Source organism: Cervus elaphus, chromosome X (assembly GCF_910594005.1).
Source record: "Cervus elaphus chromosome X, mCerEla1.1, whole genome shotgun sequence".
Lineage (NCBI taxonomy): Eukaryota > Metazoa > Chordata > Mammalia > Artiodactyla > Cervidae > Cervus > Cervus elaphus.
The window spans coordinates 119105753-119122464 of NC_057848.1; positions in this window are offsets into that span (position 1 = coordinate 119105753).

Genomic DNA, 16712 nt, shown 5'->3' on the forward strand with positions numbered 1-16712 from the left:
TTTTTCATCTCCTCTTTCACTTTCATCAAAAGGCTCTTTAGTTCCTCTTTGCTTTCTGCCATAAGGGTAGTGTCATGTGCATATCTGAGGTTATTGATATGTCTCCCAGCAGTCTTGATTCCAGCTTGTGCTTCATCCAGCCTGGAATTTCACATGATGTACTCTGCATATAAGTTAAATAAGTATGGTGACAACATACAGCCTTGACGAACTCCTTTCCCAAATATTTTATTTTTTTAAATTATTTTTTATTGAAGGATAATTGCTTTACAGAATTTTGTTGTTTTCTGTCAAACCTCAACATGAATCAGCCATAGGTATACATATATCCCCTCCCTTTTGAACCTCCCTCCCATCTCCTGCCCAATCCTACCCCTCTAAGTTGATATAGAGCACCTGTTTGAGTTTCCTGAGCTATACAGCAAATCCCCATTGGCTATCTATTTTACATATGGTAATGTAAGTTTCCATGTTACTCTTTCCATACATCTCACCCTCTCCTCCCCTCTCTCCGTGTCCATAAGTGTATTCTCTATGTCTGTTTTTCCATTGCTGCCCAGTAAATAAATTCTTCAGAACCATTTTTCTAGATTCCATATATGTGCATTAGAATATGATATTTATCTTTCTCTTTCTGACTGACTTCACTCTGTATAATAGGTTCTAAGTTCATCCACCTCATCAGAACAGACTCAAATGTGTTCCTTTTTATGGCTGAGTAATATTCCATTGTGTATATGCACCACTACCTCTTTATCCATTCATCTATTGATGGGCATATACGTTTCTTCCATGTTCTACCTATTGTAAATAGTGCTGCAATGAACAATGGGATACATGTGTCTTTTTCAACCCTGGTTTCCTCAGGGTATATACCTAGGAGTGGGATTGCTGGGTCATATGGTGGTGTTTTATTCCTAGTTTTTTAAGGAATCTCCATACCATCTTCCATAGTGGTTATATCAATTTACATTCCCACCAAAAGTGCAAGGGTGTTCCCTTTTCTCCACGCCCTCTCCAGCATTTATTGTTTGTAGACTTTTTGATGAGGGCCATTCTGACTGGTGTGAGGTGATATCTCATTGTGGTTTTGATTTGCATATCTCTAATAATAAGCGATGTTGAGCATCTTTTCATGTGTTTGTTAGCCATCTGTATGTCTTCTGTGGAGAAATGTCTAGGTATTTTTTCCACTTTTTGATTGGGTTGTTTGTTTTCCTGGTATTGAGTTGTATGAGCTGCTTGTATATTTTGGAAATTAATCCTTTGTCAGTTGTTTCATTTGTTATTATTTTCGCCCATTGTGAGGGTTGTCTTTTCACCGTGCTTATAGTTTCCTTTGCTATGCAAAAGCTTTTAAGTTTAATCAGGTCCCACTTGTTTACTTTTGTTTTTAATTCTGTTACTCTAGGAGGTGGGTCATAGAGGATCTTGCTTTGATTTATGTCACTGAGTGTTTTGCCTGTGTTTTACTCTAAGAGTTTTATAGTTTCTGGTTTACATTTAGGTCTTTAATCCATTTTGAGTTTATCTTTGTATATGGTATTAGGACGTATTCTAATTTCATTCTTTTACATGTAGCCAGTACCATACTGTCTTGATGGTGGCAGCTTTGTAGTATAATCTGAAGTCAGGAAGGTTGATTCCTCCTGCCCCATTCTTCTTTCTCAAGACTACTTTGGCTATTTGGGGTCTTTTGTGTTTCCTTATGAATTGTGAAATTTTTTGTTCTAGTTCTGTGAAAAAATGCCATTGGTAATTTGATAGGGATCACACTGAATCTGTAGATTGTGTTTGGTAGTATAGTCATTTTCACAATTTTTATTCTTCCTACCCAAGAACATGGAATATCTCTCCATCTCTTTATGTCATCTTTGATTTCTTTCATCAACGTCTTACAATTTTCTGTGTACAGTTCTTTTGTCTCCTTAGGTAAGTTTATTCCTAGATATTTAATTCTTTTTGTTGCAATGGTGAATGGGATTGATCCCTTAATTTCTCTTTCTGACTTTTCATTGCTAGTATTAGAAATGCAAGTGATTTCTGTATATTGATTCTGTAGCCTGCAACTTTTGCTAAATTCACTGATTAGTTATAGTAATTTTCTGATAGTATCTTTAGGGTTTTCTATGTACAGTATCATGTCATCTGCAAACAGTGAGAACTTTACTTCTTCTTTTCTGATCTGGATTCCTTTTATTTCTTTTTCTTCTCTGATTGCTGAAGCTAGGACTTCCAGAACTATGTTGAATAATAGTGGTGAAAGTGGACACCCTTGTCTTATTCCTGATCTTAGGGGGAATGTTTTCAGTTTCTCACCATTGAGAATAATGTTTGCTGTAGGCTAATCATATACGGCCTTTACTGTGTTGGGGTAGGTTCCTTCTATGCCCATTTTTTGAAGAGTTTTAATCATAAATGGGTACTGAACTTTGTCAAAGGCTTTTTCTGCATCTATTGAGATTATCATTTTTATCTTTCAATTTGTTAATATGGTATATCATAGTGATTGATTTGCATATATTGAAGAATCCTTGCATTCCTGGTATAAACCAACTTGAGCATGGTGTATGAGCTTTTTGATGTGTTGCTGAATTCTGTTTGCTAAAATTTTGTTCAGGATTTTTGCATCTATGTTCATCAGTGGTATTGGCCTGAAGTTTTCTTTTTTGTGTGTTGTCTTTGTCTGGTTTTGGTATCAGGGTAATGGTTGCCTCGTAGAATGAGTTTGGAAGTGTTCTTTCCTCTGCAATTTTTTGAAAGAGTTTTAAGCTTCCCTTGTAGCTCAGTCAGTAAAGAATCTGCCTGCAGTGTGGGAGACCCAGGTTCAATCCCTGGATTGGGAAGATCCCCTGGAGAAGGAAATGGCAACCCACTCCAGTGTCCTTGCCTGGAAATTCTCATGGACAGAGGAGCCGGGTGGGCTGCAGTCCATGGGGTCCCAAAGTGTTGGACATGACTGAGCAACTAACACTTACTTACTTACTTAGAAGGATAGGCATTCTCTAAATGTTTGATAGAATTTTCCTGTGAGGCCATCTGTTCCTGGGCTTTTGTTTTTGGGTAGATTTTTTTTAATCACAGCTTCAATTTCAGTGCTTATAATTGGGTTGTTCATAATTTCTATTTCTTCCTGGTTCAGTCTTGGAAGGTTGAGCTTTTCTAAGAATCTGTCCATTTCTGCCAGGTTATTCATTTTATTGCCATATAGTTGTTCATAATAGTCTCTTGTAATCCTTTGTATTTCTGCATTGTATGTTGTAACCTCTCCTTTTTCATTTCTAATTTTGTTGATTTGATTCTTCTCTCTTTTTCTTGATGAGTCTGGCTAAAGGTTTGTCAATTTTGTTTATCTTCTCAAAGAACCAGCTTTTAGCTTTGTTAATCTTTACTATTGTTTCTTTCATTTCTTTTTTCATTTATTTCTGCTCGGATCTTTATGATTTCTTTCCTTCAACTAATTTTGCGGAGTTTTTGTTCTTCTTTTACAAATTGTTTTAGTTGTAAAGTTAGGCTGTCTATTCAATATTTTTCTTGTTTCTTGAGGTAGGATTGTATTGCTATAAACTTCCCTCTTAGAACTGCTTTTGCTGCTTCCCATAGATTTTGAGTTGTCATGTTTTCATTGTCATTTGTTTCTAAGAAATTTTTTATTTCCCTTTTGGTTACTTCAGTTACCTGTTGGTTATTTAGAAACGTGTTGTTTAATCTCCATGTGTTTTTATTTCTTACAGTTATTTTATTGTAATTGATATCTAGTCTCATAGTGTTGTGGTCAGAGAAGATTCTTGGTATGATTTCAATTTTCTTAAATTTACTGAAGTTTCATTTGTGACCCAAGATGTGGTATGTCCTGGAGAATGTTCCATGTGCACTTGAGAAGAAGGTGTATTCTTCTGCATTTGGATGGAATGTCCTGAAGATATCAATGAGATCCATCTTATCTAATGTATCATTTAAGACTTGTGTTTCCTTATTAATTTTCTATTTTGATGATCTGTCCATTGGTGTGAGTGGGGTGGTAAAGTCTCCTACTATTATTGTGTTACTGTCAATTTCTCCTTTTATGTCTGTTAGTGTTTGTCTTATGTATTGAGGTGCTCCTATGTTGGGTGCATAGATATTTATAACTGTTGTGTCTTCCCTTTGGATTGATCCCTTGATCATTATGTAATGTCCTTCTGTATCTCTTGTAACCTTCTTTATTTTAAGGTCTATTTTGTCTGATATGAGGACTGCTACTCTAGCTTTCTTTTGCTCCCATTTGCATGGAATATATTTTTCCTTTCTCTTACTTTCAGCCTATATGTGTCTTGAGGTCTAAAGTGGATTTCTTGTAGGCAGCATATATATGGGTCTTCTTTTTGTATCCATGCAGCCAGTCTGTGTCTTTTGGTTGGAGCATTTAATCCATTACATTTAAGGTAATTATTGATATATATGTTCCTATTGCCATTTTCTTAATTGTTTGTGGTTGATTTTGTAGATCTCTTTTTCTTCTGTTGTATTTCTTGACTATATAAGTCCCTTTAACATTTGTTGTAGAGCTGGTTTGGTGGTACTGAATTCTCTTACCTTTTGCTTGTCTGAAAACCTTTTACTTTCTCCATAAATTTTGAATGAGATCCTTGCCAGGTACAGTAATCTTGGTTGTAGATTTTTCCCTTTCAGTACTTTAAATATGTCCTGCCTTTCCCTTCTGGCCTGCAGAGTTTCTGCTGAAAGATCAGCTGTTAAAAGTATGGGGTTTCCCTTGTATGTTACCTGTTGCTTCTCCCTTGCTGCTTTTAATATTCTTTCTTTGCGTTTAGTCTTTGTTAGTTTGATTAGTATGTGTCTTGCCATGTTCTCCTTGGGTTTATCCTGTATGGGGCTCTTTGTACCTTTTGGATTTGATTGACTATTTCCTTTTCCATGTTGGGGAAATTTTCAACTATAATCTCTTCAAAATTTTCTCACACCCTTTCTTTTTCTCTTCTTCTTCTGGGACCCCTATTATTTGAATGTTGGTGCATTTGACATTGGTCCAGAGGTCTCTGAGACTATGCTCAGTTCTTTTCATTCTTTTTACTTTATTCTCCTCTTCAGAAGTTATTTCCACCATTTTATCTTCCAGCTCACTGATTCGTTCTTCTGCTTCAGATATTCTGCTATTGATTCCTTCTAGAGTTTTTTTTTTAACTTCAGTAACTGTGTTGTTTGTCTCTGCATGTTTATTTTTTAATTCTTCTAGGTCTTTGTTAATTGATTCTTGCATTTTCTCCATTTTGCTTTCAAGGTTTTTGATCATCTTTACTATCATTACTCTGAATTCTTTTTCAGGTGGTTTTCCTATTTTCTCTTCATTTATTTGGACTTCTGTGTTTCTAGTTTGTTCCTTCATTTGTGTAGTATTTCTCTGCCTTTTCATTATTTTTTTTTAACTTATTGTGTTTGAGGTCTCCTTTTCCCAGGCTTCAAGGTTGAATTCTTTCTTCTTTTTGGTTTCTCCCTCTAAGGTTGGTCCAGTGGTTTGTGTAAGCTTCTTAGAGGGTGAGATGTGCTGAGTTTTTGTTTGTTTGTTTTTCCTCAGATAGGCAAGGGTGAGTGAGGTGGTAATCCTGTCTGCTGATGATTTGGTTTGTATTTTTGTTTTGTTTGTTGTTTAGATGAGGCATCCTGCACAGGGTGCTATTGGTGGTTGGGTGATGCCTGGTCTTGTATTCCAGTGGCTTCCTTTGTGTGAGTTCTCACTATTTGATACCCCCTAGCATTAGTTCTCTGGTAGTCTAGGGTCTTGGAGTCAGTGCTCCCACACCAAAGGCTCAGGGCTTGATCTCACGTTTTGCAGGAGTCTATATATTCTTTTTTGCTGGACAGGTACTCCTGTCCACTCTCAGCTGGTGTTATGCATGTACTCCTGTGTCTGAAGGTGTATTCCTGATGTATCCATGGAGAGAGAGATATTCCATGTCCACCTACTCCTCCGCCATCTTGTTCCTCTCCTTTCCCAATTTTTAACCAGTTCATTGTTCCATGTCTGGTTCTAACTGTTACTTCTTGACCTGCATACATATTTCTCAGGAGACAGGTAAGGAGGTCTGGTATTCCTATCTCTTTAAGAATTGTCCACAGTTTGTTGTAATCCACAAAGTCAAAGGCTTTAGCATAGTCAATGAAGCAGAAATAGATGTTTTTCTGGAATTCTCTTGTATTTTCTATGATCCAGTGGATGTTGGCAATTTGATCTCTGGTTCCTCTGCCTTTTATAAATCCAGTTTGAACATCTGGAAGTTCTTGGTTCAAGTACTGTTGAAGCCTAGCTTGGAGAATTTTGAGCATTACTTTGCTAGCATGAGAAATTAGTTCAATTGTGTGATAGTTTGAACATTCTTTAGCATTGCCTTTCTTTGGGATTAGAATGAAAGCTGACTTTTTCCAGTCCTGTGGCCACTGCTGAGTTTTCCAAATTTGCTGGCATATTGAGTGTAGCACTTTAACAGCATCATCTTTTAGGATTTGAAATAGCTCTGCTGGAATTCCATCACCTCTACTAGCTTTGTTTGTAGTGATGCTTCCTAAGGCCCACTTGACTTTGCATTCCAGGATGTTGGGCTCTAGGTGAGTGATCACACCATCGTGGTTATCTGGATCATTAAGATCTTTTTTTGTATAGTTCTTCTGTGTACACTTGCCACCTCTTCTTAATATCTTCTACTTCTGTTAGGTCCATACCATTTCTGTCCTTTATTGTGCCCATCTTTGCATGAAAGGTTCCCTTGGTATCTCTAATTTTTGAAGAGCTCTCTAGTCTTTCCCATTCTATTGTTTTCCTCTATTTCTTTGCATTGATCCCTGAGGAAGGCTTTGTTATCTCTCCTTGCTATTCTTTGGAACTCTGCATTCTGATGGATATAGCTTTCCTTTTTCTCTTTTGCATTTCACTTCTCTTCTTTCCTCAGCTATTTGTAAGACTTCCTCAGACATTTTGCCTTTTTGCATGTTTTTTTCTTGGGAATGGTTTTGATCACAGCCTCTGGACAATGTTATGAACCTCTGTTCATAGATCTAAGTCCATAGTTCTTCATGCACTCAACCAGATATAATCCCTTGATTCTATTTGTCACTTCCACTGTATAATCATAAGGGATTTGATTTAGGTCATACCTGAATGGTCTAGTGGTTTTCCCTACTTTCTTCAATTTAAGTCTGAATTTTGCAATAAGGAGTTCATGATCTGAGCCACAGTCAGCTCCCGGTCTTATTTTTGCAGCCTTTATAGAGCTTCTCAATCTTCGGCTGGGAAAAATATAATCAGTCTGATTTCAGTATTGATCATCTGATGATGTCCATGTGTAGAGTCATCTCTTGTGTTGTGTTGGTGGAAGAGGGCATTTGCTATGACCAGCACATTCTCTTGGCAAAATTCTATTAGCCTTTGCCCTGCTTCGTTTTATACTCCATGGCCAAACTTGCCTGTTACTGCAGGCTTCTCTTGACTTCCTACTTTTGCATTCCAGTCCCCTATGATGAAAATGACATCATTTATTTGGTGTTAGTTCTAGAAGGTCATGTAGGTCATCATAGAACCGTTCAACTTGAGCTTTTTCGGTATTAGTGGTTGGGACATAGGCTTGGATTATTGTGGTGTTGAATGGTTTGCCTTGGAAGTGAACCAAGATCATTCTGTCATTTTTGAGATTGGACCCAAGTACTGCATTTGGGACTCTTTTTGACTATGAGGATACTCCAAACCATGCTGTGTAGGGCCACCTAAAACATATGGGTCATGGTGGAGAATTCTGACAAAATGTGGTCCACTGGAGAAGAGAATGGCAAACCACTTCAGTATTCTTGCATCGAGAACCCCATGAACAGTGTGAAAAAGCAAAAAGAAGAAGTTTGGATTAGAGTACAAAATGAAGCAAGGCAAATGCTCACAAAGTTTTGTCAAGAAGACACACTAGTCATAGCAAATACCCTTCTCAAACAACACAGGACATGACTCTACACATGGACATCACCAGATAGTCAATACTGAAATCAGATTGATTATATTCTTTGCAGTCAATGATGGAGAAGCTCTATACAGTCAGGGAAAAAAAAATGACCTGGAACTGATGGTGATTTATCAGTTCCTTATTTCAAAATTCAGGCTTAAATTGAAGAAAGTAGGGAAAACCACTGGGATATTCAGGTATAACCTAAGTTAAATCCATTATGATAATACAGTGGAAGTGATGAATAAATTCAGGGGATTGGATCTGATAGAGTACCTGAAAAACTATGGATGGAGGTTCCTAACATTGTTCTTGAGGCAGTGATAAAAACTTTCACAAAGAAAAAAGGAATGCAAAAAGGCAAAGTGGTTGTCTGAGGAGGCTTTACAAAGCTGAGGAAAAAAGAGAAGTGAAAGATTTATGCAACTGAATGCGGAGTTCCAGAGAATACCGAGGAGAGATAAGAAGGTCTTTAATGAACAATACAAAGAAGTAGAGGAAAACAATAGAATGGGAAAGACTAGAAATCCTTTAAGAAAATTGGAGATTCCAAGGGAACATTTCACGCAAGTATGGACACGATAAAGGACAGAAATGGTAAGGAACTATTAGAAGCAGAAGAGATAAAGAAGAGGTGGCAAGAATACACAAAGGATCTATGAAAGAAAGATATTAATGACCCAGATAACCACGATGGTGTTGGTCACTCACGTAGAGCCAGACATCCTGGAATGCAAAGTCAAATGGGCCTTAGCAAACATTACTATGGACAAAGCTAATGGAGGTGAAGGCACTTTCAGCTGAGCTATTTCAAATCCTAAAGAGTGGTGCTGTTAAAGTGTTGCATTTAGTATGTCAACAAATTTGGAAATGTCAGCAGTGGCCACAGGACTGGAAAAGGTCAGTTTTCATTCTAAACTCAAAGAAGGGCAATGACAAAGAATGTTCAAACTACCATACAATTGCGCTCATTTCACATGCTAGCAACATTATGCCCAAAATCCTTCAAGCTAGGCTTCAACAATATGTAAACCAAGAATTTCCAGAAGTACAAGCTGGGTTTTGAAGAGGTAGAGGAACCAGAGATCAAATTTCCAACATTAATGGAATCATGGAGAAAGCAAGGGAGTTCCTGAAAAAAATCTGCTTCATTGACTATGCTAAAGTCTTTGACTGTGTGGATCACAACAAACTGTGGACAGTTCTTAGAGAGATGGGAATACCAGACCATCTTACCTATCTCGTGAGAAACCTGTATGCGGGTTAAAAAAGTAACAGTTAGAACAGAACATGGAACTATGGACTGGTTCAAAATTGGGAAAGGAGTATAACAAGCCTTTGTATCATCACCCTGCTCATTTAACTTATATGCAGAGTACATCATGTGAAATGCCAGGCTGCATGAACCACAGGCTGGAATCAAGATTGCCAGGAGAAATATCAACAACCTCAGATATGCAGATCATACCAGTCTAATGGCAGAAAGCAAAGAGAACTAAAGAACCTCTTGATGAGGTTGAAAGAGGAGAGTGAGTAAGCTGGCTTGAAACTCAACATTCAAAAAAGTAAGATCATGGCATTCTGTCCCATCACTTCATGGCAAATAGAAGGGGAAAATGTGAAAGCAATGACTGATTTTATTTTCTTGGGCTCCAAAATCACTGCAGATGTTAAGTGAAGCCATGAAAATAAAGATGGTTGCTCCTCAGAAGAAAAGCTATGACAAACCTAGACAGCATATTTAAAAGCAGAGATATTACTTGGTAACAGAGTTCTATACAGTCAAAGCTATGGTTTTTCCAGTAGTCAAGTATAGATGTGAAAGTTGGAACATAATTAAGGCTGAGCACCGAGGAGTTGATGTTTTCAAATTGTGGTGCTGAAGAAGAATCTTGAGAGCCTCTTGGACAGCAAGGAGATCAAACCAGTCAGTCCTAAAGGAAATCAACCCTGAATGAATTTGGAAGGACTGATGCTGAAACTGAAGCTTCAAAGTTTTGGTCACCTGATGTGAAGAGCTGACTCATTGGAAAAAACCCTGATGCTGGGAAAGGTTGAAGGCAAAAGGAGAAGTGGGCAGCAGAGAATGAGATGGTTAGATAGCATTGCCAACTCAAAGGACATGAATTTGAGCAATCTCCAGGACATAGGGGAGGACAGAGGAGCCTAGCACTCTGTGATCCGTGGGGTTGGACATGAGTTAGCAACTGGAGAACAGCAACAGAAATTCTCCACCAACAAGTATGAGAGCTAATATATAGATTCAGTAAATTGCAGGATACAGGATTAATATACAAAAATCTGTTCCTTTTATATGCAGAAATGATGAACCATCAGAAAGAGAAAACAAGAAAATAATCTTACTTAAGATCACATCAGAAAGGGTAAAATACCTAGGAATAAATTTTACTATGGAGGTGAAATACATAGGTATTCTGAAAACTATAAAACTTTGATGAAGACATTTAACCATAAAGCTCCTAGAAGAAAACATAGGCAGAACACTATTTGACATAAATTTTAACGATATTTTCTGGATCAGTCTCCTAAGGCAAAATAAACAAAAGCAAAAATAGGCAAATGAAATCTAATCAAACTTAGCATAGCACAGGAAACCATTGAGAAAATGAAAAGACAACCCATGGAATGGGAGAATATATTTTGCCAATGATATGACCAATAGGGGGTTAATGCCCAAAATATATAACCAGTCATAAAGATATTAAAATACCAAAATGTCAAAAAAGCCAAAGGTAAAATTGAAAGTGAAAGTTGCTCAGTCATGTCCGACTCTTTGTGACCCCATGGACTGTAGCCCGTCAGGTTCCTCTGTCCGTGGAATTCTCCAGGCAAGAATACTGGAGTGGGTAGCCATTCCCTTCCCCAGGGGATCTTCCCAACCCAGGGAAAAAAGCCAAACAATGTTATTAAAAGATGACAAAAGACCTGAATAGGCATTTTTGCAAAGAAAGCATACAAATGACCAATAGACACATGGAAAAATACTCAACATCACTAGTTATCAGAGAAGTGCAAATCAATACCACAGTAAAATAATCACTTCACACCTGTCAAAATGGCTATCATCAAAAAGAACACAAATAATAAATGTTGGTGAGGATGTGGAGAAAAGGGAAACTTATTACACTGTTAATGGAAATGCAAATTGGTATAGCCACTGTAGAAAACAGTATGGAGTTTTCCTCAAGAAACTAAAAATAGAACTACAATATGACCCAGCGATTCCACTTCTGGGTATATATTGGAAGAAAACAAAAACACTAATTTAAAAATACATGCACTCCATGTATGTACAATGTTCATAGCAGAAGTATTCGCAATAGCCAGGACATGGAAGCAACCTGAATGTCTATCAGCAGGTGAATGGATAAAGAAGAGTTTATACACACACACACACATACACACACAGTGGACTATTACTCAGCCATATAAAAAGAATGGAATTCTACTATTCCCGAAAATATGGATGGACCTAGAGAGTATTGCACTTGGTGTAATAAGTCAAAGAAAGACAAATAGCCTGTTATCACTTATGTGTGAAATCTATAAAATAAAGCAAATGTATATAATAAAACATAAGCAGAGTCTCAGATACAGAGAACAAAGAAGTTGTTACCACTGGGGAAAGTGAAAGAGGGAGGGGCAATATAAGGGTAGCAGATTTAGAGACACAAACCTCTATGTATAAAATAAATAAGCGACAAGGGTATATTGTATAGCACAGGGAAATATAACCATTATTTTGTAAAAACTTTAATGGAATATAATACTTAAAATTATTGTATACCTGAAACTAAAATAATATTGTAAATAAAGTATGCTTCAATTAAAAAAAAGGAAAAGAAAAGCTGGTATAAATCCCTGGGGAGAGGCCTTGGGCCAAAAGAAAAGAATAAAGAAGTATAATATCCAGCTCCAACTTGGAAAATGGTTGTAAAAGTGTTTGGGAACTTTGTTGAGAATTTCACTGAATTGTCAAAAACAGATGTCAATCTTTCAGACTATCCACTCATCAGATACTGAAACATGCCACCCAAATTCAGATGGCCTTTCTTCTTCATTTTAAAAACATATTTATTTACTTGTTTTATTTGGCTGTGTTGGGTCTTAGTTGAGGTGCATGCGCTTAGCAGTTGCAGTGAATGTCTAGTTGCCCCACCGCATATTGGAGCTTAGTTCCCCCACCAAAGATCAAACACGTGTCCTCTGCATTGGAAGGCAGACTCTTAACCACAGGACCACCAGGGAAGTCCTGGCCTTTTTTCTTTAGTAGGAGAATATATGCTCTATGAGAAAAACCTGTGCTTTCACTCATTCATATCTATATTCACTGAATGAATATTTATTAACTGCATGCTAAGTCAGTTCTCGGTGTGGAAGACACAGATGAGAACAATACTTGTAGTGTCCCTGTACTCATGGAATTTACAGTCAAGTAGGGGAGATAGATAGTATGTAGACAACCTCAAAAGAGCAATATTTCGAATTGTAATGGAGTGCTATGAGAAAAATTATGGACCCCCACGGGAGCATAATTCAGGGGGAGAGAAAGGTGTGATTTGTTGTTGTTGTTCAGTTGCTAAGTTGCGTCTGACTCTTTGTGACCTCATGGACTGCAGCATACAAAGTTTCCCTGTTCTTCACTATCTCCCAGAATCTGCTCAAATTCATGTCCATTCAGTTGGTGATCCCATCCAACCATCTCATTCTCTGCTGCCCCCTTCTCCTCCTGCCCTCAATCTTCCCCAGCATCATGGTCTTTTCCAATAAGTCAGCTCTTCACATCAGGTGGCCAAAGTATTGGAGCTTTAGCTTTAGCATCAGTCCTTCCAATGAGTATTCAGGGTTGATTTCCTTTAGGACTGACTGATTTGATCTCCTTGCTGTCCAAGGGACCCTCAAGAATCTTCTCCAGCACCACAGTTCAAAAGCATCATTTCTTCAACACTCAGCTTTCCTTATGGCCCAACACTCACATCTGTACATGACTACTGGAAAAACCGTAGCTTTGACTAAACAGACGTTTGTTGGCAAAGTGATGTCTCTGCTCTTTAACATGCTGTCTAGGTTTGTTATAGCTTTCCTTCTGAGGAGCAAGCATTTTTAAATTTCATGGCTCCAGTCACCATCCACAGTGATTTTGGAGCCCAAGGAAATAAAGTCTCTCACTGTTTCCATTGTTTCCCCTTCTATTTGTCATGAAGTGATGGACAGGATGCCATGATTTCAGTTTTTTTTAATGTTGAGTTTTAAGCTAGCTTTTTTACTCTCCTCTTTCACCCTCATCAGAGGCTCTTTAGTTCCTCTTCGCTTTCTGCCATTAGAGTGGTGTTATCTGCATATCTGAGGTTGTTGTTATTTCTCCTAGCAATCTTGTTTCCAGCTTGTGAGTCATCCAGCCCAGGATTCCATATGATGTACTCCACATATAAGTTAAATAAGCAGGGTGGCAATATATAGCCCTGATATACTCCTTTCCCAATTTTGAACCAGTTTATTGTTCCATGTCCAGTTCTATCTGTTGCTTCTTGACCCATATACAGGTTTCTCAGGAGACAGGTGAGGTGGTTTTGTACTCCCATCTCTTTAAGAATTTTCCAGTTTTTTGTGATCCACACAGTCAAAGGCTTTAGCATAGTCATTGAAGCAGAAGTAGATGTGATGTGTGTGATGGAAGAGCCAATTTAGTCAGATGGGTTCAGGAAGATTTATGCAAGGAAATGACATTCAAGTTGAGACATAAAGGTTAAGTAGGAGTTCATCAGGTAAAAATTCATGGAAAGGATGTTCCAGGAAAGAGGTTTCATAAATATAAAAAGTTTGAGGCAAAGAAAAATTAACCCACCCAGGTGTCCTGAAAGAATTGAAAGGAGGCAAGTTTGACATGAACACAGGACAGAAAATGAGGCCAGAGAATTCAGCAGGGATCAAACCATACAGCCACCATTTAGACTATAGCAATTATTTTGTATTTGGGAAAGGAAGATCTCAAGAATAGTTGAATTTTGGTATGTGTCACTGGAGGAATGGTGGTCTTTTTAGCAAGTTTGAAAAAGAGGAAAATGAGTTTGGTTTTGGATGAGTTTGACTTCAGATGCACATCAAGTAAGTGATTGGATACATTATTTTGAAGTTTAAAAGTGAAGTCTAGAAATACTGGGAGTTGTTGGCATATATGTTATTATTGATGACATGGGAAGGGTTGAGTTCATCTGGAGGAGAAAGCACAGTATGAGAAAAGGCAAGGGTCTACAGTGAAACTTAGATGATTCCAACATTGTGATATAGAGTAGAGGTTAAGAGGGTAAAAGAGCAGGAAGAGAGCCAGGAGAAGGCTGAACTCAGAAGCTAAAGAAAAAGTTTCAAGAAGGAAGTGATGAACTATATTGAATTATGCACTGCATTGAATTAAGAAAAGAATATGAGAACAAGCAAGTGACCATCAGATTTAGCATTAAAGTTATTGATAACCTTAGTGAGAGCTGTATTTGGTCAAGTAATGGTAGCATTAACCTGATTGTATCAGGGTGGGGAGTGAGTAGGAGGTGAGACAATAAACAAGAGAGACTAGAAATACCTTTCAGAAGTGTGGGTGCAAAGGAGGAAAAAGAGATAAAGTGACAGCTAGAGGAATGTGTGGGATCCAGAAAGTTGTTGTTTTTTTAATGGGCGATGCTAAGTTTTTTTTCTTTTTTGAGAGATACTCATAACTGCTGATGGGAAAGTATCATGTACCAACTCTATTTTTCAGACTCCAAGGACCACACATTAGTCAAGGTCAGGTCATAGATAGACTGCTTGGGCCCACTGCCAACAAAAGCAGATTCCCTTGGGGTGTCCTGAGCAGACACAACTGTACTGCTCTCAGCTGCTTTTAAGTAAGCTATAATTTAATTTTTTCTGATGACCCTTATAAAAGAAGGGATTTTCTGGTAACTTTTATAGGCTAAGGACCTCTTTATACATTTGGTTGATATCTTGAAGCTGTATTTAGTTTTTCTCAACATTATCCACACTGTGACTACTTGAGTAACCTTTCTAAAACATACATCTGATCATCTCACTGTCCTGCTTAATGTATTTCAACTGTTCTCCACAACCTTCAAGATAAAGTCCTAAACTCCTCAGAATGAAAAGCAAGGCCCTTTCTGATCTGACCTGTAACTGTTTCTCAGGTCTCATCTATATTCTCATGCACATTTGCATACTACATGTCTGCTAAGTCGCTTCAGTTGTATCTGACTCTTTGTGACCCCATGGACCGTAGCTCACCAGGCTCCTCTGTCCATGGGATTCTCCAGGCAAGAATACTAGAGTGGGTTGCCATTCCCTCCTCCAGGGGATCTTCCCAACCCAAGGATTGAACCCGTGTCTCCTGCATTGCAGGCAGATTCTTTACTGCTGAGCCACCAGGGAAGACCCACATTTGTACCCTACACTTCATTTAAGCTCAAGAACTTACAGTTCTTAGAATCAGGCAAGCTCTCCCTTAACTACCCCCCCATATTTTCTCATGCTGTTCCCCTTGCCTAGAATGTCTTAAGCTGAGGTGTTCAACCAAAACAAAACAAAACAAAACAAAACAAAACAAAACAAACAAACAAAAAAGAAGAAGGTTAAATGAATAAGTAAGTGAATGAATGTGTTTGCCTCAGTTTCCTTGGCCATTTTTGAGAGTGGCTACATGGCTGTACATGGTCATGAGTAGGGTATTTATTGGGGGAAGTCAGAGCATATGTACATGGTAGGATTTCAGGATATCACTGAGTTCCTCACTATATTAAACCATCACTCCTGTTAGCTTCCCTAGTGGCTCAGACAGTAAAGAGACTGCCTGCAATGCAGGAGACCCGGGTTCGATCCCTGGGTGGGGAAGACCCCCCTGGAGAAGGGAAAGGCAACCTACTCAAGTATTCTTGCCTGGAAAATCCCATGGACAGAGGATCCTGGCGGGCCCCAATCCATGGGGTTGCAAAGAGTTGGACACAACCGAGTGACTAACACTCACTCACTCACCTATTAACTTATCACTGGAACTTATCCCATGAGTTTTACTTCCCTGAGCAAGGGTTTGGTATTACTCAAAGTCTCTGAGGAAAGGAGTGCTAAAAAAGAAAAAGGGGGCCAGAAAGAGAAACTGAAAGTGTAAGGGAGCTGATGGGAAAAGTTAATAGTACCATTTTGCCCAGAACTGATGTTGTGATGACACTGGAGCAGAAACAAGCCAATCTGAAATATAACTGAGGGCAGGGGAAAAAAATGACTTAGCGCCTAAAACAAACTTTGAGCAATTTTAATTCTCCTGTTGTTGACCTAGAAAAGGCAGATTGAATCATGTATACTCCCAATCCCAGATGCCCAGGGTAGAGAACTAAGTGGGATATAGCAGGGAGTTGGGGCCATTTCCAGAGCTAGATCATTTTCAGTAGAGCCCTTGGGCTTGAGAAAGACAGACGTGGGTGGATTAGGATCCCCTAGCATAAACCAAGTCCATAAGACAAACAGATTAAAAAAAAACAAAAAAACACCAGGTTTTTCATAGTACCCATGGAGGGACAGAAGTCTGGCTCACAGGTATCATAAAACCTGGTGAAAGATGAAGATACCTCCTCCTCTGGCCATTTTCAGACCTACCTGAAAGGAAATCAAACTCACCCAGTCTACCAGGCTCTCCTGGGATGGCTAGGATTGATGTTTGTGGGAGGCCAGTAT